At 35.0% G+C, this 21,373-nt stretch overlaps 1 protein-coding gene across 12 annotated transcripts in view; it reads left to right on the top strand.

Moving 5' to 3' along the window:
• The window catches only part of LCORL (ligand dependent nuclear receptor corepressor like), a 161,355-nt gene that overhangs the window by 54,906 nt on the left and 85,076 nt on the right, over positions 1-21,373 (top strand). The gene's annotated exons all lie outside the window — the stretch shown is intronic.

Here is a 21,373-nt window from a genome sequence, read left to right as displayed (position 1 = left end):
TTAATAGCTTTATTGTAGCTTATTATTTCTCCTCACTATGATTTTGGGAAGATGATAATGATAAATGTAAGCTGTTATTAAGAACCCACTACACAGGATAATGATGATTGAGGTCATCAATTCTGATTGAGCACTAAGACCTTTTTATGCCTTAATCTCATTAATCCAAAAACAGTGTTAAGAGAGACAGGTACTGTTGTTATCATTTTAACAGGTAGAGACAATGAAACACAGAAAAGTAAAGTAATGTGTCTTTTAGTTCTGTTATGAACATTTGAGTCCTCAAGAAGTTAAAAAAAAAAAAAAAGGTTGAAAAGTGTTCTATGTGAGAAGCACTTAGATTCTTTTATGTACTAAGTAGAAAAACCTTCCTATTCTCTACTAGCCACCTAGGATTAGGATTATTTTAATTGAATTAGGCAGACTAGAGAGGACCTATGAGAAATGCTATATTTCTCTACATTTCCATTCTTCCTTTAAATGAACTAGAAACAGTTTTAGTGATTAGTTTCCTTATAGAGTTTAATAATAGGTTGGAGGAAACTTATATACTAAATACAGTTTGGCCAATCCCTTGTAATTAAAAGCTAGTCAAAAATACTTTTTCAGGGTTGAGTAAATAGAATGGGGGAGGCTGATATTTTAGTACAGAGCTGAACTTTTAACTAGTTTTGAATATTCCTGAGAAATTTTTCAGAATTGAATTCCTTCTAGAGGTTAACCCTAAAATTCTCTATAGAGTAGAATGAAAGCTCCATGGTAATAGGCACTTTGTTTTGTTGATTGCAGTATCCTCAGTATTTAGAAGTACTTGTCATATCTGTCTTCAGTAAATATTTCTTGACCATAAGAATGAGTACTAATAAACTGTTCAGGTATCTTCCAGTTTCTCTACATACTCTGGTATTAGTACTTGTTTTATTTGGAGAAAGAAATTAAATTAGCATGTACATATAGTTTACCTTTCCCTACTTTGTACTTAAGTTTATTACTGTGTATAGTTTGAATATCAGGCAGTTTGTTTTGAAGTGTGTAGAAACATAGGCTTATAGATATAAAATGCCTTTTCCAAAGTATCCCCATCATATGTAAACTAAATTATTTTGACTTTTAGCTTCACATTCTCTGATTACCTGAAGCAGTTTAAGTTACTGGTTTATGATTCAGGAAGATGTCTCATCTTTTATTTTTAAATTAAAGAAGGCTACTTGACTAAATTGGAAAGTTAGTATACACATAGTAGTTGAATGAATCATACTGCTAAATATATGATAAAATGAAATACTTCTTCATCAAAATATGTTTTTCCTGCTTTATCTTTTATCCCCACACACATTTAGCATTCATGTAATTCCTAATCTGTTTTTTTGTTTTCAAAGAGCTTTCCTTTTTTTTTTTTAAAGATTTTATTTATTTTTTTGTCAGAGAGAGACAGAACACAAGCAGGGGGAGAGGCAGGCAGAGGGAGAAGCAGGCTCCCTGCCGAGCAAGGAGCCCGATGTGGGACTCGATCCCAGGACCCTGGGATCATGACCTGAGCTGAAGGCAGCCGCTTAACCGACTGAGCCACCCAGGCGTCTGTTTTCGAAGAGCTTTCCTGATGTATTTGATGCAGTTAGTTGAAAGCTGATATTAACCAACCCTTTCCCCTTAAATTAATTGGTAGCCATGTTTTATATAAAGTCATTCAACCTTTTCTGAACACAGATCCTTTTCCTTCTAAACTCTTAATTTTTAAGTTTTATTCTATATCAGGAAATAAATATTAATATGGCTCACTAACCATTTGGTTATGACTGCTAGATAATAAAGCATTTGATTTTTTAGAAACAGGAGTGTTGATCTTTTAGATTGCTTTTCTATAAATGCAGGCATCCTTGAGTGACTATGTAGATTTGACCTGATTGATTCAAGCCCTGAGTGTTTCTTATACAAATGTGCCTTTATGAGACCATTGTGGGTCATACATTGAATTTCTCTTATATGGGCTGCCTTTTGGAACTCTCAGAAACTGTATATTAGTGCCATAAAATAAGTCACACACTATTATGGACCACATTCAAAGGTGTTGATGAAAAGATTTTTCTTGTTTTGTCATATACCTGGAAGCTATGAATGAAATTCTAAAAAAATACACTTAAAATTATAACTGGATTTAAAAGATTTTTGCATTTCTGGTAAAATCACCTTTCTACTTGCAGTACCATCCATAACAGGAGTTAGGGGCCAACTATCAGGTCACTCATTATCATCTAGATTTTTATCTCCTTTTATCTTTTTTATTCTTTTTTTTTTTTTTTTAAAGATTTTATTTATTTATTTGAGACAGAGAGAATGAGATACAGAGAGCATGAGAGGGAGGAGGGTCAGAGGGAGAAGCAGACTCCCTGCCGAGCAGGGAGCCCGATGCAGGACTCGATCCCGGGACTTCAGGATCATGACCTGAGCCGAAGGCAGTCACTTAACCAACTGAGCCACCCAGGCGCCCTATCTTTTTTATTCTTGAATTTGAGTCAGCTGTCCTTTTACAAGCACCCATATTTCTACTTTGTCTTCTGGAACTTGTGGTCTTTCATCTGCAAAATCTCCTATGTCCTGTCTTTTCTCTTAATGTCCCCTTTATTTTTATTTCTGTAACTCAGATCTACATACTCATAAAGGCTGTTTTTGTAGCCCTCTCCCTTTCTGTTTTTAATTCCTTGCTTTATGTAATATAGGGTGATACCATTAGCAGGTAACCTCTAATATCTTTATAGCTGCTTTCCCATCATTTATTCGCCCTTCTCAAAACCCTGAGCTTCTTTGAAGCATAGGACATGAAACTATTCCATCTACATTATCATGTTGTGGACCTCTACCAGCCTTTTCACTTTCTTCTTCCTAAATATTATTCCCATCACAGTTCTTAGTGACTTCAAATTGTGTGGCTGATACATTCAACACTCTGGCCTCTCAGTTATATGATTTCTTCATTTCCAATGATCTATCTTTTCCTCCATTCTCCTCCAGCCATCATTATCCATGGCTATTCCTAGACTTTTGCCGCCTCTCAAATCTAATCTCATCCGTCTCTTTCTCTGACTACAGTTTTATTCCAATACTCTTCCCCCTCCCCCCTTTTTTAACCTCATTGCAATTTCCAGTCTATTGATCACACCAATTTTCACTCTTCATTGTCTCCTGGACATGACTTATGACTTCACTTCTCTCCTTACTCAGCTCAGATACTGTGCTTGATCACTGTGATCCTCTTTCATATAAAATCTTGACTCTGTTGCCTCTGTCTTCCTTTGTCATATTTGCTTGTTAGAACCTTATCTGTGTCCAGTTCCTCATTTATTACACACTTGCCCTGGACCAGCTGAACTTGACTAGAGTAAAACACCCAATTATGCTGACCTTCTGAGTCTCATTTAGTCAATTTTTTCTCTTTCAGGTAGTTATTTTATATTTTTTTTATCTCTCCAACAACTAAAAATCACCCTTTCCTTTTGTAGTACAATTAACCTTCTAACATATATAATTTACTTATTTCTTTTATTTATTGTTCATTGTGTTTTTTCTTCTGCTAGAAAACACCATGAGGGATTGGATTTTGTATTTTTGTTGACTAACATCTCAAGCATCTGACACACAGTAGGTAAACATTTAGTAAATATTTATCATCTATACTTTTACTGTCTTCACTTCTCAATTCTCCTTTTCTTTTCAACCCATCCCAATTAGACTTTCTTTCTTACCGCTTCATTAATTGTTTTATCAATTTCATTGGTAAATCCATCTTGTATTATTCAAAGGGAAGTTACCAGTTCTTATCTTACTTAACCTTTCAGCATCATTTGATAGAGTTGATCACTTCCTTATTTTGATTTCTAGGAGATAATATTCTTTTAATTTTTTCCTCTTTTCTCACATATTGCTGCTTTCACATGCTCTTTGCTGGTTCTTCTTGACTTCTAAATGTTGAATAGCCTCAGGAGTTAGTCCTCAGCTGTCTTTTGCTATGGATATACCTTAACTTAGTTGATGGCCTCATTTTATCTTATGGCATTAATTATTGTATGTGTGCTGATGACACCTAAATATTATATCTAATCCTAACCTTTCCTCTAGTTTTACCCTCCTATATGTAACTGCCTACTTGATATACTCTTCATAAGAATATCTAATAGGCATCTCAGAATGACCTGTCTAAAACAGAACACTTGATTTTACTCCCCTAAAATCTTCCCCTACCCCGGACTTTCCCATCTTAGTAAAATATATCATTCTTGACCCAGTTGGTCAGCTTCAAAAGCTAGGAGCCTTTCTTGATTTCTCAGGGTCCTTCATACCCACATCTAAGCTGTCATCAGGTTCATTGGCTGTGCCTTCAAAATCTACTCTAAGTCTGGCCATGTTTTGTCATTTCCGTTTCTACCACCCTAATCCAAGACACGTCATCTCTGGCATACTACTAAAGAGTCTCCTGATTGGTGTCTCTGCTTCTACTTTTCCCTTCCCTACCAATTCATTTTTATACAGAGAAGGCAAATTGATGTATCTAGAGCCTAAACCATGGGGCACCTGGATGGCTCAGTCACTTAAGTGTCCGACTCTTGGTTTCAGCTCAGGTCATGATCTCAGGGTTGCGAGACTGAGCCCTGTGTTGGGCTCTGTGCTCTCAGTGGGGAGTCTGCTGAAGATTCTCTCTCTCTCTCTCTGTTTCTCTCCTTCCCTCTCTCTCCCTCTGCCTCTTCCCCTGCTCGCATGCTCTGTCTCTGTCTCTCGAATAAAGAAATCAATCTTAAGAACAAAGAAAGCCTAAACCAGATCATTAATTTCTCTGCCCAAAATCTTCCAATGACTTTGAATGTCACTTAGAATAAAATATATCAAGGACTCTAGTTGTGCCTCTTTTTTGATCACATTTTTTGTTGCTCATTCTTTTGCACACTCAATGGCTTTTTGCTTTTCTTCAAATGTGCTCACCTTGTTCCTATCTCAGGGTCTTCATACTTGCTATTACCTCCATCTAGAATCCTGTTTCCACAGTGAACATTGCCCACTCCTTCATATCACCAAACTCCTGGCTCTGACCATCCATGCCCTAACCATCTTATTTATGATAACTCATCTCAGTCATTCTCTTTTCAATTATTCTGCTTGTTTGTTTGTTTCTCCAGACTTTCTTTTAAAGTCTGTTATCTGCTACTTCTAGAATTTAAGAACCAATAAAACGGGGATTTTGTCTGTTTTTGTATATCCCCACCCCCTAGAATAGTACCTGGTATAGTTAATGCTCAATAACTTAATGGAGTGCATGTAAATCATTTAGAAAAGGAATGTTTTAAAGATCAAAAGCAATGCTTTAAAATCATGATTGTCTATCCAGTGTTTTAAAATGTGATTCACAGCCATAGTATGTAGACCTTTACAAAATTTTTAGTGAGCCCTTGTAGGTAATAAGCAAGTGCCAATATTCTAAGATGTTCTAGGAATCAGCCAAAAATACTAAAAATATAAGTGATTCTAAATTCCTTTCAGAGATGTTTAGTCACTGAATTATTCTTTCAGTGGTTTTGCACAATCCTAATAACCTTATGAGAACATGATTTAAATTTTGGAGAAGCAACGGTTTTTCCATTTATCTTTATATAATTCTTTAGGAGTTTGTCTAAATTATTTCTTTGTATGTTCTCCTTCAGTTGAGAAAATATAGTCTATTAGGTGAGAAGGAAGACCTAATTCTCAGAAGAGGTATAATTCTACTTGGGGTCCTGTTTTTTGAATTACCATCTGTCCTTGGATAATATTTCTTCCCTTTGCTCTGTCTCTAGTATGTCAGATAATTAAACTAGCCTGTATCCAAATATATATAGTAATCTTTGTGTGCTATTCAAAACACTTTATAACCAGAGTACTGAATAAGAAAAAGCACTATTATGTGGAAGTAACAGAAGAACCAATATGTGCTGTACAACTATTGAGGATTAACTCATTATTTTTAAAATCTTTTTATAATATTTTCCTGGTTTTCTTGAGTAACTCATAAACTCACCAACTGTGTCATCACCTGTATGTTCTTTTATAAAATACTACTAATTTAGTTCTTTTTTTTCCCCTGAGTATGACTTTTCCCAAAGCAAGACCAGCATGTTGGACTTTCTAAAACATATTTCTGGTCCATGATTAGGGAAGTTCATTTATTTAGCAAAGATCTACTAAGCTTTTTTCTATATGCCAGTACCATACCAATTAACAGAAGACCAAAAACATCCCAGTTGTCATGGACTTTTATATTCTAGTGAGGGAAAGCAAACAATAAACAAATTGTATTTGTGGTTGAATGTGCATGTGTGTGTACACATGCACACATACACACATACCTCTAACACACTTGCTGGACATATATGAATATATGTATGCACGTGTGTGTGTGTGTATAAGTGCTGTGGAGACAAAGCAGGTGGAGGAGCATAGGGAATGCCAGGATAGAGGTGATGACCCCAATTTTATAAAGGGCAGTCAGGTGACATTTGAGCAAAGATGTGAAAAACAAAAAAACAGGGTAGCAAACTACTGAAATCCTAGGGGAAATACATTTCAAAAATTAAAGATAATACCAGTTTTGAAAAATTATATAGTGATTGCCACTCCCATTCCTCAGTTTCACAGAGTATTTTCCTTTTAAAGACCAATATAAAATGATGGCATTTTATTTTTTTATTTTTTTAAAGATTTTATTTATTTATTTGACAGAGAGAGAGAGAGATAGCAAGAGCAGGAACACAAGCAGGGGGAGTGGGAGAGGGAGAAGCAGGCTTCCCGCGGAGCAGGGAGCCCGATGCGGGGCTCAATCCCAGGACCCTGGGATCATGACCTGAGCTGAAGGCAGACGCTTAACGACTGAGCCACCCAGGCACCCCTAAATGATGGCATTTTAAAGCAGGCAGAGGATTTAGAGATTGTTTCTGTTCCTGTATCTACAAAGAAATAACAGGTAAATAAGTTGACCAAGGAACATATACTAAGTAAATAATGAAATAATGTAAGATAATAATTACCAGTAGCACTTAGTAAAATTTTTAAAAAGGCATTTTAAAAAATGTTTGATTAATGGATTCTAGAGTTGCCTGGGTAAGGTTTGATGGTTAAGAAAAGAAATGGAAGCTTTAGTTCCTGTTGCTGCTTGGTGGTCAGTAATATAAGTCAGAGTAGCTGGTGAAGTAGTAAACAGGCAATTAAATGCCTGAGGTTCATCAACGTCTAAATCCATGGAAAAAGCAATGGTATTCAAAAAAAAAAAAAAACTATAAATGGATGAACTATTTAAGTTCCGTTCACTTGCAGTTTTTCAGCTCCTGGTCACCTAAGATTTTCCTTGCAGTTTCATTTTTTAATATAAGGAGGCTTCTCATATTATAATAAAATTTACTTTTAGCCATAAATATTTTATCTGTATTATTAAAAATTTCTTAAAGATTGGGTGTCAGGTATTTGTGGCTCCTTTATCTTTGCCTGACTAATGATGAGCATCAAGTTGAAAGATTTTCTCCATCATAAATTCTTTGCTATGTGTTGCTAGCAGTTCTTTAACATTTTCACTACTTCATTAAATCTAGCCTCCTTAGCAAAATGTAAAACTTTTTGCTTTATATTCAACATTTCCTTTAACTTCTGGAAGTTAACAAAAAATATGCTAGTTTCTTTCATACTTCATTCGTTGTTTGTTGTGATACTTTTTCTGAAGCCTGATTCACTTAGACTGTCTTTTTATCAAAACTCTTTCATAAATCCTACATCCAGAAATGTCAAATGCATCAGCACCCCACATCAGATATATTCATAACAGGTGTGAAAAATAAAAATCTGTATCATGTGGGCATCTATCCACTGTTCTACTTGGTCAGAATATAGCCCCCCGTAAGTGACCATGAGACGGGAGATAAATGAATTTACTATTCTTTTAATAGCTTCTAGTTTCTACACATCTCCTGTACTTCAAAGCATCTCTGCAAATAGAGCATGATTCTCATATTCAAAAAGATGTGTGATTCATAATACATAATGCGTGAGATTGTAGACCTTAATTGATGTATATACTGTACCCATTGGCTATTTAAGAGATTTTAAAGGATAATTTTGATTGTACAAAATGATTTTTATCTTTGTCAATTTTAAATATTCTATCATATTCCCTAAGAGTATTGATTTTAGTATATTTTGAACTCTGGAGGCAAATAGCGTCTTAATTTTTTTACCTTTTCAGTTCCTTATAAATACTTATTGTTTTTTTAATAGTTTTGGTCAAAGACATAAAAAACACAGAAGACACTCTTCAACATGTGATAAATACATTTACCACTCAATTTATGAACAATTTAGATTATGCGTTTAGGTATAAAATGATGAAAAAACAGTATCTTTTTAAAAATGCATGTTCATGCATACTGCATTCATGTGTATGATAGAATAACATGGCTCAGCTGCCTTATGAGTTTTTAAGATACCATATAGCAGCATGGTTCAGGAGTATTGCCACATGTCTAGACAAAGACAAGAGGAGCCCACTCAAAATATGATGCAAAAGTAGTTTCCTGGTCAGTTTTTACCTTCTCAGTTGCTGTATTTCAGGTGTCTTAAGTTTTTGCTCTATGAAATAATATATGTCTAAGATTTTTTTAAGTAAGAACTGATATGTATGAATTCATTCAGTTCTTCTGCCACAAAGTTTGTGCGTGTGTTAGATGCTGTGAAAATAAAGATTTGTTTTTTTTAAACTTTTTGGAAAGATCTATATATGTCTTGGAGGTCTGCTTTTCTCTGATTTTTTTTCTTTTTAAATTTTGTCTCTTTAAGTTTTCAAGTTCTTCATGGTATTTTAACTTTTTAAAATTAAGCCATAACATTTACTAGTTTGTATAATTTTATTTTTATTTATTTTTTAAGATTTTATTTGAGAGAGGGGGAAAAGGAGAAGCAGACTCCCCACTGAACAGGGAGCCTGACGTGGGGCTTAGTCTTAGGACCCTGGGATCATGACCTGAGCCGAAGGCAGACGCTTAACCGACTGAGCCACCCAGGCGCCCCTAGTTTATATAATTTTAAAACAGTGATTATCTCTGTTGTTATGTACCTAAAGACAGCAGGTTGTTAGATGAGTTTAGGGTAAAAACTACTATGGCAATTTTTTGTCCATTTTTTAATTATTATTATTTTTTAAATACTTATTTAAGAGAGAGAGAATGGGAGAGAGAGAGCACGAGAAGGGGGAGGGTCAGAGGGAGAAGCAGACTCCCCTCTGAGCAGGGAGCCTGACGTTCCAGGGAGCCCGGGACTCCAAGATCATGACCCAAGCCAAAGGCAGTCGCTCAACTAACTGAGCAGTCCAGGCGCCCCATTTTTTTTTAAAAGATGTCATTTTAAAGCATAAATATAGAAAATTGTCATTACTCTTGTAAGTAACATGTCTAAAACTCTAGAATACTTAAAAAAAATATATTTCCCCTTGATAGCTGTAAGAAGTTAAACCTGATTGCAGTCTGCCTGCAAATTTAAGACAGCCCAACATACTAAATTATGTGGTATTAGAATCTCAGGATTGGGGCCTTTTAAAAGTAAACTTTTAATGGCCAAAGAAATTAGCCAAGGACTGAAGTATTTCATGTGTACTGAACTGAAAAAAAAAAGGAAAAGGAGTATGTTGCTAGTCAGTTAACTTTTTCCAGATAATTTTCTCCATATACTGTAGTTTTATGAATGAAAAAATCTAGTGTAAAAACCACCTGAATTATAGGCCAGGCACTGAATCAGTCTGTAATCTCTTAGTGTTTTATAAAAGGTTGAAGTTCTGTCTTCTCATAATTTTGAATCTGATATTTTCAGTTTCTTATTCTCACATAAAGATCATTTTTAATTATAATTTTTTTAGAAATAGCACTTTATTAAACATGCTCTAACACATGGGCTTTCCTCTCTATCTCATTTAATATGATAGGTAACTCTGTTTTAAAGAATTACCATTCCCTGTGGTACTTTGGAACTCATTTTTTCTGAATTTCTCTTACTCACCAACATGCAAGGCGTCTAGGATTCTAACAGAGGGTTTTTTCAAATACCGTACTTGAAAATGTGATAAATTAGTTTATAAATTGCCATCTTATAAAGAAGATGTGGTGTATATATACAATGGAATATTGTGCAGCCATCAAAAAATGAAATCTTGCCATTTGCACTGACATGGATGGAACTGGAGGGTATTATGCTGAGTGAAATAAGTCAATCAGAGAAAGACAATTATCATATGATCTCAGTGATACATGGAATTTGAGAAATGGGGCAGAGGATCATAGGGGAAGAGAGGGAAAAATGAAACAAGACAAAACCAGAGAGGGAGACAAACCATAAGAGACTCTTAATCTCAGGAAACAAACTGAGGGTTGCTGAAGTGGAGGGGGGTGTGAGGGATGGGGTGGCTGGGTGATGGACATTGGGGAGGGTATGTGCTATGGTGGGTGCTGTGAATTGTGTAAGACTGATGAACCACAGACTTGTACCCCTGAAACAAGTAATACATTATTTGTATGTATTGACAAAATTTGCCATCTTGCCATTTTTAGCTTGCATATAATTTAAACTGTCAGTTACAGTTTACTATTTGCTCTTGGCTAGTTGTGCATTATATCCACAACATGATCAGACTGTTTTATAAGGTGTATTAATTAGTAATATTGATTTGCTAGTAATAATTAGCAGTTAACCCCTGCCTTTTTCCATATGGATTTATATTTTTATAGGCATGTGTGATTTTTCCTACTTAAAATGTTTTTAGTGACGTCTTCTAAAATGTTTCTATCCTCAATAGAAGGAGCAAAGCATAAGCTTTACAACTGAACAGGTATAGATCCAAATCTGCCCCACCATATATTATGTGATTGTGACAAACTCCATACCCTTTTTGTGACTTATTTTTCTCATCTGCAGAAGAGGCACAATAATTATAGATATTTATACTCTGTTGTCTGTCCTCACCTACCAAAAACATAGTTTTGTTAAAATAGAAGATAATAGTTTAGATTTTAATGCTTTAGTTATTGATATGTATATTATGTGTTCACTAGTAGCTTCTGGTGGAAAAAAGACTGTGGGCTGTGGAGTCAAAACTGGATGTGTTCCTTGCATTTTTTTTTCCCATTAAATTAGCTGTGATGTTGGGCAGGTTATTTAAGCTGGTAATACTGTATCATTGTGTGAAGATTAATATAATGTAAATGAAACATTTTAACTTAGTGCCATATTTATAATGGGCATCCAGTGAAAAGTAACTCCATGGTGGATTGCACTAATTTTGCTGCTTTTGTTGTATGAGAAAACTAGGCCCTGGCATCTAAATGACCTGCTCTAATCATACTAAGGCATAGTAGCTAAAAGGTCAGATTTTGGATTAGACCAAGAGTCTAGTCCTGGCTGAACTACTTATTCAGCCCTGTGTGACCTCGGGCAAACTTTTTAACCTCCTTAAGACTTGTTTCCATTTCTATAGAGTAGGAATAATTCTAAGTATTTTAGAATTATTATTATACATTATATATAATTCTAATGATTTTTTCAAGATGATTATTGCGATGCTTAAAAGAACTAATGATCCAAACTCACCAAATTGTATATATTAATTATGTGTGGTTTTTGTTATACCTCAATAAGTTGGGGCAGAGATAATGTATGTAAAGACTCAATAATCCAAAACCACTGTTACTGTTACTTATTATCATTATCATCATCAGTTACTTGGAATGACACTAAATCAACAAAGGGAGATCACTGAGAGTTTTGTTGCCACATTGAATCTTCTAATTGTTTAGAGTATTGTCCTTAGGATTCTATGAATTAATAACTAACATCAAGTTATAAGGTATCATATAGTCTCAAAATTGAGTAGTAATGCTTCAAAACTGTCAGCAGTAAATCTAGTACTCTTTGGATGCTCTGAGGGAGTAGAATTATCAGCTAAATAGGATACAAATGACAATGTTCTTTGTGTTTGTTTTGTACAAATAAAAAGTCACTTCTGTGCTTGAATTTCTTAGTTGATAAAATGGAAAACTTTTTGCTAAAGTATGTTGATATAGTTAGCCTATGTAGCATTCAGGAAGTGAAACAGTATAAAGAAATATTTGAGGGGCTCCTGGTTGGCTCAGTTGGTTAAGCGTCTGCCTTCAGCTCAGGTCATGATCCCAGGAGATCCCAGGGTCCTGGGATCCAGCCCCACTGAGGGCTCAGCTTAGCAGGGAGCCTGCTTCTCCCTCTCCCTCTGCCTGCCACTCCCCCTGCTTGTGCTCTCTCTCTGTCAAATAAATATAATCTTTAAAAAAATTTTTTTGAAAAAATTATTTTACAGACATATTCACCAACCAACCTTCAATAGTCATGTGAGACACGTTGAGGGAAAATTTCATCATAAAAAATTTTCAAAATTGGCCAAAAATATTAACTTAATAATAATGTGAAAATCTTGTATGAATATATTTGTGTAATGAAAGGACACATTTTCTAAAGCAAAATATAAATTATTTGGGGACTATTTATTATGTTAGATTGGTTTTTTACTTTAAGAATGGGTAATGGAGAGTATACTTTAACTAGAAATGTTAAAATGTGGGGCACCTGGGTGGCTCAGTCAGTTAAGCATCTGCCTTTGGCTCAGGTCATGATCCCAGGGTCCTGGGGTTGAGCCCCACAGGAGCCTGCTTCTTGAGAAACTTTCCCTCTGCCCCTCTTCCTGTCTGTGCTCTCTCTCTCTCTCTCAAATACATAAATAAATCTTTTTAAAAAGATGTTAAAATGCTTTTATGTGTATTTAAGAAAATTTATTTTTAATTTAAGCCAGCAAGGTGTTAAAGTGGCTTGCTTTAGAGTTACTTCTGTTGTGAACGCACTAAATCAGGCTGCTAGTGTTTCTGATGAGCAACTGGAACCATGGTGCTAGCCAAATATGCTAGTGAGTCTGATCATATGCTCTAATTATCTGGTATTGTTTGAATTCCAAAGCCTTTTGGGTGTGATATGCCATACTGGCTCTTGATTTACTTTGCATATACCTCATTCCTTCAATTTAAAAAATTCTAGAGTTCTACAAAACCATCTGTGAGCCCATTAAATGCTAGCTTTTTTTTTCATGTGAGACTTTATCCATATTTTTCTAAAAAGCACACTCACGATACTGATTGAGGTTGTTTGTAAAAGAAACACTGTCTTTGGTGGAATAATGTTCAGTGCCTCCCCAGACTAAAGTATGTTTATGTACCTCTGACATCATCATTTCTTGTAGTTTTGGAGTTCAGAGTTGTAGGCCTCGCATGTGTACAAGGTATAGAGATAAAACTGGATCCTATTGACAAGTCTGTGGTTCTTCCTGTTACATCTATTTCTTTGACTTAATTCTTACTAACCCTGGAAATCTTTTAGACTATTAATAGAGGAGTGTTCCTTCATTATTGCTGAGTATTTTGGTAGAGTAAAAAAATACTTATCATCATGGAGCAGTGCTATAGAACAGAGCTTTCCAAAATCATTTGTGCATGAAGACAGTGGTTAAATAAGATGAGTCACTGGAGCACAGGAAGTCTATTTACATCATTACACATTCTTAATAAAATAAGACTTCTGCAGTGAAGGGAACCAAGTCTCCTTGGAGAAGTGGTTACATCCATTGCTGGGATTGGGAAAATATAAAATGAGTTTGGAACATATTGTGGTGCCAGAAAGTAAGGAAGTGCTCAGAAAAGGATAGGAATGTGTTGGGTAAGACATAGGAGCCAATGTAAAAGAGCTCCTAATGGCCCAAACTGGAACTTTTTGAACAACAAAATAAATAACAGTGTAATTCATAGAAATTCAACAGACAACTTGACCAAGTGATCAAGAGTTAATATCACCAGTAATAAAACATATTAAGTCATTGGTGCACTGATATGATGCACTTAAAAAGGCACATTACTTCACAGTAGATTGCCAAAAATGCATAACTTGAAATTAATCATGAAAAAGTTTCATATATATTAAGGAACATTCTCCAAATAACTGAACAGAACTACTCCAAAATGTCAGGATCATGAAAGACAAGGAAAGACTGGGGAACTTTCACTAGTTAGAGGAGACTAAGGAAATATGACACCTGAGTGCATTGTGAGATCCTGGATTGGATTCTGGAACAGAAAAAGAATGTTAGGGGGGCCTGGGTAGCTCAATTGGTTAAGCGTCTGCCTTCGGCTCAGTTCATGATCCCAGAGTCCTGGGATCGAGCCCCGCATCAGGCTCCCTGCTCAGCGGGGAGTCTGCTTCTCCCTCCCTCTGCTTGCCGCTCTGCCTACTTGTGCTTGCTCTCTCTCTCCCTGTCAAATAAATAAATAAAATCTTTAAAAAAAACAAAGAAAAAGTATGTTAGTGGAAAAACTAATGAATTCAAATAAAGTTTATGGTTTAGTTAATAGTATTATACCAATATTAACTTCTGGTATTGATAATTGGTTATATAGGATGTTAGTTAACATTAGAAAAAAGCCGATAGAAAAATATATAGGAACTTTACTGCTTTTGAAACTTTTTTGTAGTCTAAAATTACTTCAAAATTTAAAGTATTTTTTAAAACATAATAAAAACAAGTTAATATTTACTATCTTTGGTATATGGACTGACAATAGCACCCTTACTTGGGGTTTATATCAGAAGGCCCTTGTCATATAAGGGAGACCTAGTGTCCTGGGAGATGAGTTAAGAGTTCAGTTCCTCACACGAGGAATTGCTAATGGAGTCCTCATTCTTTGGTTTGCATTCTGAGTATTGTGGTATATTGCAGTTTATATGGCCTAGTTAAATAGATATACATATTCTGCTATGTAGTTTTATCTGAATTAACTAAAAATAGATAAGTTGGCCTTAAAAGATTCTATCATTGATGAACCTTCCTCCAGGTATATGCTGTGCTTTGAGATGTTTGGCTCATAATAAGAATGTGACTGTGTAATTTATAAATAATACACATATTTTAAAGGCATATTTTCAATTTTGTTAATTGGTGAGGTTAAATATTCAACAAAATTTGAAAACTTTGCTGTGAAGATATATTTTAGAGATTGATTATTTCTAAGTCCAGAATTGGTGACCTGACTTAATTGCTAAAAGATCTAATAGGGAAACTTGTAGTCACAGGGATGTTGGACTTTTGCATTAACAAGGCTAGGAGATTCATAAATATAGTGGTCAGTTCATGGCTTTAAAGAGGCAAAAACACAGGGAGCAGGATGAATAAGAAGGTGCAAAATGATTTAGGACTAAAAGATGATAACATGTCCATATCCTTTTTTAAGGAAAACTGTATAGATAAGTAGATACATTAAGCTGTGGTAGGCCATGACTTTTACTAAAACTAAAACTAAAACCTCAACTGGGAAGTATAACTGCAAGAGTTTCCTTTTATGATAATGGTGTAAATTCTTATGGTCACATGATTCTATTCTCCTTTCTCCCTACCCCACCCCCCCCAAACCCTAGAGTGTCATGAGTGAGAGATCCTATGGTTCTGTGTTCTCTATGTCCCTTTGACCTGGCGGATTCCTCATTCTACATGGACAATTGAGACCATTAAATCTGTGGAATAAGAAGAAGCTTCAGGAAGCCCATGTCCATTCTTCTGATCTTTGATTTTGTATTAATCCTTTGTAGTGCGTGTTTAGTAGGGACACAGTGAACAAACTGAAAGCAACATAAGCAATGTTTAAGTCTTCATTCTTTCCTGCCTTTGAGCCAACTAACTTGTAAGACTTCCAGAAAAAAAAATCATTTTTCTCTAATAATTTCCTTCAATGACTGTTCAGGAACCTTTTGTGTAAAGTGTGAGAGAGTAAAGGAATATTTTCTTATTCATATTTTTCCTTTAAATTTTTTTGATTTAAATTCAGTTTAATTAACATATACTGTATTATTAGTTTCTTAGATGGAATTTAGTGATTCATCAGTTGCATAAAACACCAAGTGCTCTTTACATCACGTGTCCTCCTTAATGCCCATCGCCCATTTATACCCCATCCCCCCACCCCCCTCCCCTCTAGTAACCCTCAGTTTGTTTCCTATAGTTAAGAGTCACTTATGGTTTGTCTCCCTCTCTGATTTCATCTTATTTTTCCTTCCCTCCCCCTATGTTCATCTGTTTTGTTTCTTAAATTCCACATTCTTATTTTTCGATGTCCTTTAAATTAAAAGAAAAAATAAGCTTATTGCTGAATTGTTCATGCAGTCCTTACTCCCTTTAAAGAGTGAAGAGTCATTTATTTATTAAATTTATTGAATTACCTTGTGTGTGGTACCGTGGTAGATCACTGAATAGGTAAGTGAGTAAAATACTGTGTTTAGTCTCAAGGAGGACACTGGCATGTTATAGTAGGATAAGAGGAGATAAAACAGAGTAGCTCATGCGCTCTTGATTCATATGTCATCTTTAACCTCCTGTACTCTACTCGGGAATGTTAAAATTGAAGACCAAATGAGCCTTAGAGTGCTCTTCCAAGAAATATATGATCTTTACATTGTATCTTTCCATACTGATTGCTAACACCTAGAAAACCAAAAATATGTATTCTTTCTCAGTGTCTCTTTTATTATCTTGAGCAAGTAAGTAATCATAGTTCTATTAGTCTTGATAACTGATTTTTAATAACTTTGCCTCTAACAAAAGTTTTCTCCAGTTAAAACATGGCTCTGTGCCTCTGTAGCTATTCCATTATTTTCTAGATAGTGTTTTAAAAATACTTTTTAATAGTAATTAATTTGCATTTTGTTTAGTCTCATTCCATTTAAAATGAAAAATAATAAAGTAAAAAAACAACATTTGGGAGGGTCTTTTATGACTCATATTGAGTAGACAAGAAAGAGCAATAATAGTTTTACTAGTTGAGTATTAAGCCTCACTCCTCAGCCTAATTTTCTGCTTGTTACTGAACATTAGATATCCCACATGATCTGGTCATGTCCAGAGTATAATACATTCAAATCCTACTATAGGATTAAAAGATGGGAATATATTATATACTATATAGTATATACTGTAGTAGTCCTTATCAAACTTTACTGTTTTAGAATAGTTTTTACAACCTTATTTTGACGTCACTCTATTTAGATTTTCTTTGATAGGGAGTTGGCTTTATAATGCTTTTACTTTTCTAGTTGTTTCTGTTTGTTCCCAGGAATGCCCCAGCTCTACTAGATCTAAAAGCTTGTCTGGAGGGGCACCTGGCTGGCTCAGTCAGTAGAGCATGTGACTCTTAATTTGAGGTTGTGAGTTGGAGCCCCGCATTAAGCATAGAGATTACTTAAAAAAAAAAAAAAAAAGAAGTAAATAAATAAAAGCTTGTCTGGAGATGTTGGTATCTCTCTGGTATCCCACAGCAGAGAGTTCTACAGTGGGTATATTCTACATACATTTGTGCTGTAATTCCCCCACAGTAAGACTCTGGACAGTAACTTCTAAGCTCTGTTGAAGGTGGCTGTGGGAAGAATAAGGTATCATCTAAACAACTACTTTGTTAGGTCAGAGATTGGTACTACTTAATTGCAAGTGCCGTAGCTGCTGAGAGGCAGAAAAAACCAGCCAGATGCCCTCCATGAAAAGTGACTCAGCATTCCAAATGATTTCTAGTCAAATTTTTACTACAATACAGACTTTTTTTTTAATGTAGAGAAATATGAGCTGTAAGATAATGTACCTGGATTAACATGTCTGACCGCATCCCTATAAGAAGAAAATGGTTTACCTCTCCTGTTCAGTATCATAATAAATTGTTTCGTATCTCTAGGGTAGCAGTTAGGCCAGCTGAAAAGACTTATGCCATTACTATTCATCTGTTCTGACCCTGGCTTGCATAGCAGAACATATCAGTAGATTTTGGTAAGAAGTGAAATGAAGCAGGATGGGAGTGGAATGTCTGGTACGTAGAATGGTTATTGTATTGGCAGTCTGTGGTTATGGCGGTTTATGAAGTGATTCCTAATGGAGATACATATTTTAAAATCAGTTTAAATACAGTTATTTTACTGGAAATAACTCAGAAACCTTTGCATCTTTTCTGTCTTACTTTGCTTAACATACTGCTCTCTGATCTTTCTTATCCTGCTTCACAGTTGTAAGAAATGAAGCAGAAACAGTGGGTACAGGATTTTATCATGGCAGTTTAAAAATAGCATTTGCTCTTTTGCTGCTATAATTTCCATGATACTGTTTCATTGAGGTTTTATGTCTCTTTAATTTTACTTCCTAACTCAGGGGTTCTTAACCAGGGATACTCCTTCAAAAGTTCATGGATAGGATTTCATGGGAAAAAAAAATGACATCTTTCTTTTCTTTTCTTTTCTTTTTTTTTTAAAGATTTTATTTATTTATTTGAGAGAGAGAATGAGAGACAGAGCACGAGAGGGAAGAGGGCAGAGGGAGAAGCAGACCCCCTGCTGAGCAGGGAGCCCGATATGGGACTCGATCCCGGGACTCCAGGATCATGACCTGAGCCAAAGGCAGTCGCTTAACCAACTGAGCCACCCAGGCGCCCCGACATCTTTATTTTCACTAACCCCTACCTGAAATTTAATATTTCCTTCAGATATAAATATTGACAATAAACAACAGTAGTAGTAATGATACCTGTCCCAGCAATAAAAACCATAGCTGTTTTCTTGTCATATCTTAAATTATTATTTAGTTTTCACTTCACTACTTTGAAATTATGATAGATATTAAACTTACTACTACATCTTATATTTTAATGCATTAAGAAAAAAACACATATATAGCAGTATCTCACTTTAAAAATTTTTTGACAGTTGTATTTCAATATAGTTGATTTCTTTTGTAATCCTATATATTTGTGCTTTTAAAACATGACTGTAAGATCCCATAGTTTTGACCACACTGCTGACTGAAGGAGTCCTCGTACAAAAAGGTTTAAGAATTCTGTCTACCTCTTTTACTATTTGATCTTCATGCTGTCCCCAGAATTTTATACCTTAAGGACCATGTCCTTATAATTTATATATACTTACATATATATATTTATGAACATACACCTATTCCTTTCGGCCCCCCTCCAGATTTCATCCCCTTTCCCAGCTTCAACATTTAACCTCTGTTTAGATGAGCCATAGCACCTCTGCAAATTCCATGCTATTTTCTAGATTTCTTCACATACATATTGTGGGAGGAATTTTAAGTTCAGTGAATCTAAACTAAGCTTATTTTCCTTTTTAAACCTTTTCCTCCTGTGTTCCCCAATTAATTAGTGCCATTGACACCTTCCCACTCGCTCAGAATTAAAGTGCAAGGATCATTTTTGACTCTTTGTTCTTTCTTACTACCTCCTCTGAAAGGGGTTATTAATAAGTAGCTAGGGATTATTAATAAGGCTGCTATGAACATTCTTACAATTTTTGGACATCTGTTTTATTTCTCTTGGGACGATCCATAGGAGTAGAATTGCTGGGTCATAATGTCAATGAATATTTCTAAATATATTGGAAACTGTTACACCGTTCTCCAAAATTAATCATTTTGCAGACTCATTAGAAATGTATGAGAATTTGGGGCACCTGGGTGGCTCAGTTGTTAAGCGTCTGCCTTCGGCTCAGGTCATGATCCCAGGGTCCTGGGATTGGGCCCCGCATCGGGCTCCCTGCTCGGCGGGAAGCCTGCTTCTCCCTCTCCCACTCCCCCGCTTGTGTTCCTGCTCTCGCTAACTCTCTCTCTGTCAAATACATAAATAAAATCTTAAAAAAAAAAAAAAAAAGAAATGTATGAGAATTCTAGTTAGTCCACATCCCTGTTAGAGCACAACTACTATTATTGGTCTTTGTTACTATTTAATGTAGTAGGTATGAAATGATATCTCATTTTGCTTTAAATTGCATTTCACTGATAACTATAACTAATAATGTTGAGTGCCTTTTCAAGTTCTTATAGGTGGTTTGTGTATCTTCTCCTTTAAAGAATCTGTTCAAGTCATTTCCCCCTTTTTCATAGGGTTGTTTGCTTTCTGTTATTGATTTGTACATATTTTTTATAAATTCTGGATACAAGTCATTTATCTGAATGATCAGTCATCATTCATAATGTCTGAATAGTGCTTTAACCAAGTACCTTTTTATCTCCTAATTTGTTCAGCCTTGTGAGATTGAAGACATAGTTTTAATATCCTCCATGTGGGAGCTAAAGAAACTAGACAGATGGAACTAAGTTAAGACTAAGAAAACTAAAAAAATAAAAAGGGGATCTCTGAAAAGTTGAGAGAGGTTTAGCAACTTTCCTTTTTTGAGGTGAGCAAATTATCATGTTATTTTAAATGTTTTGTGTAACAAATTAAGCCTTAAACACATTTACAAAATGAAATAAAATTGTATTTACAAGGTCATTATTAGGTTTATAAAATGTATTAATTTGTTAATATACAATATTAATTTGTAATTTCCAGGAGTGGAAATTCGAAGTTGTAAGGTTAAAGCCTTTTTTTAGTCCTGTCATATATAAACGCATAACCTCATTTGAAGATACTAAAATTCTACATGTGTAGCAAATTTGAAAATGTAAGGCCCAGGTCAGATAACTCTCCGGGCTACTTCCGTGCTTTATATAAGACTAGACCAGACTTTGTTGCTCTTTATTACTCTAGTTCTTTTTCTTATTTGAGAAATACGTAGCTAGGCTTATCAATGGGTAAATTGATAATGAATATAATGACTTAGAAGTTTCCTTTTTATATGTCTTAGCTGTGCCTTTTAATTGTGTGGGCAAGAGTGTGTGCTGCTGTGTGTCTTCTGGTGTTCTAAGTGTCATGCTTGTTATCATCTTTTCTTGGAGGCTGATTAGGAAAGGGAGAGGAAATCTAAGTCTGTAGGGTGTTCCCATTTATTGCTCTATCACAAGAGACTTTTGGTAAAGTCAGGATGAAATCATTAATGAAAATCAGGTTTGTTTTTTTTTAATCTCAGAGATTCAGTTAGCCATGTTCTTCTTAAATTCTCTTACAAATGCTTAAAAAGTTAGATATATTAATACTGCTCTTTATAATGAGGAATTATCTTTTCTTGATAACAGTACAGTGATTCCAGATGATAACATTTCTTTATTAATAAATGCTTCTTTTAAAATATTTTTTTCTAGTTGTTTGGTACAGTATGGATGCTAGAGCTTGTTGAAATATATATAGCAGTAGAAGCGTGTTACAGTATGCTAGGAAAACAATTGCAACACAGTGTTGGGAAAATTTGTCTGAAAAACTTTAAAATAATTAGCATATTATCCCAGAGTAATGTTAGTTTGGCATTAAGGAATATGTGGGAGGAATAGAGACCCAACCTA

This window comes from Mirounga angustirostris, unplaced genomic scaffold (genome assembly GCF_029215605.1).
Source record: "Mirounga angustirostris isolate CCGP_5_RB_7025 unplaced genomic scaffold, mMirAng1.0.hap1 SCAF_2, whole genome shotgun sequence".
NCBI classification, from domain to species: domain Eukaryota; kingdom Metazoa; phylum Chordata; class Mammalia; order Carnivora; family Phocidae; genus Mirounga; species Mirounga angustirostris.
The sequence above is the reverse complement of the archived record's forward strand: the minus strand, read 5'-3'. Positions and strand labels throughout refer to the sequence as shown.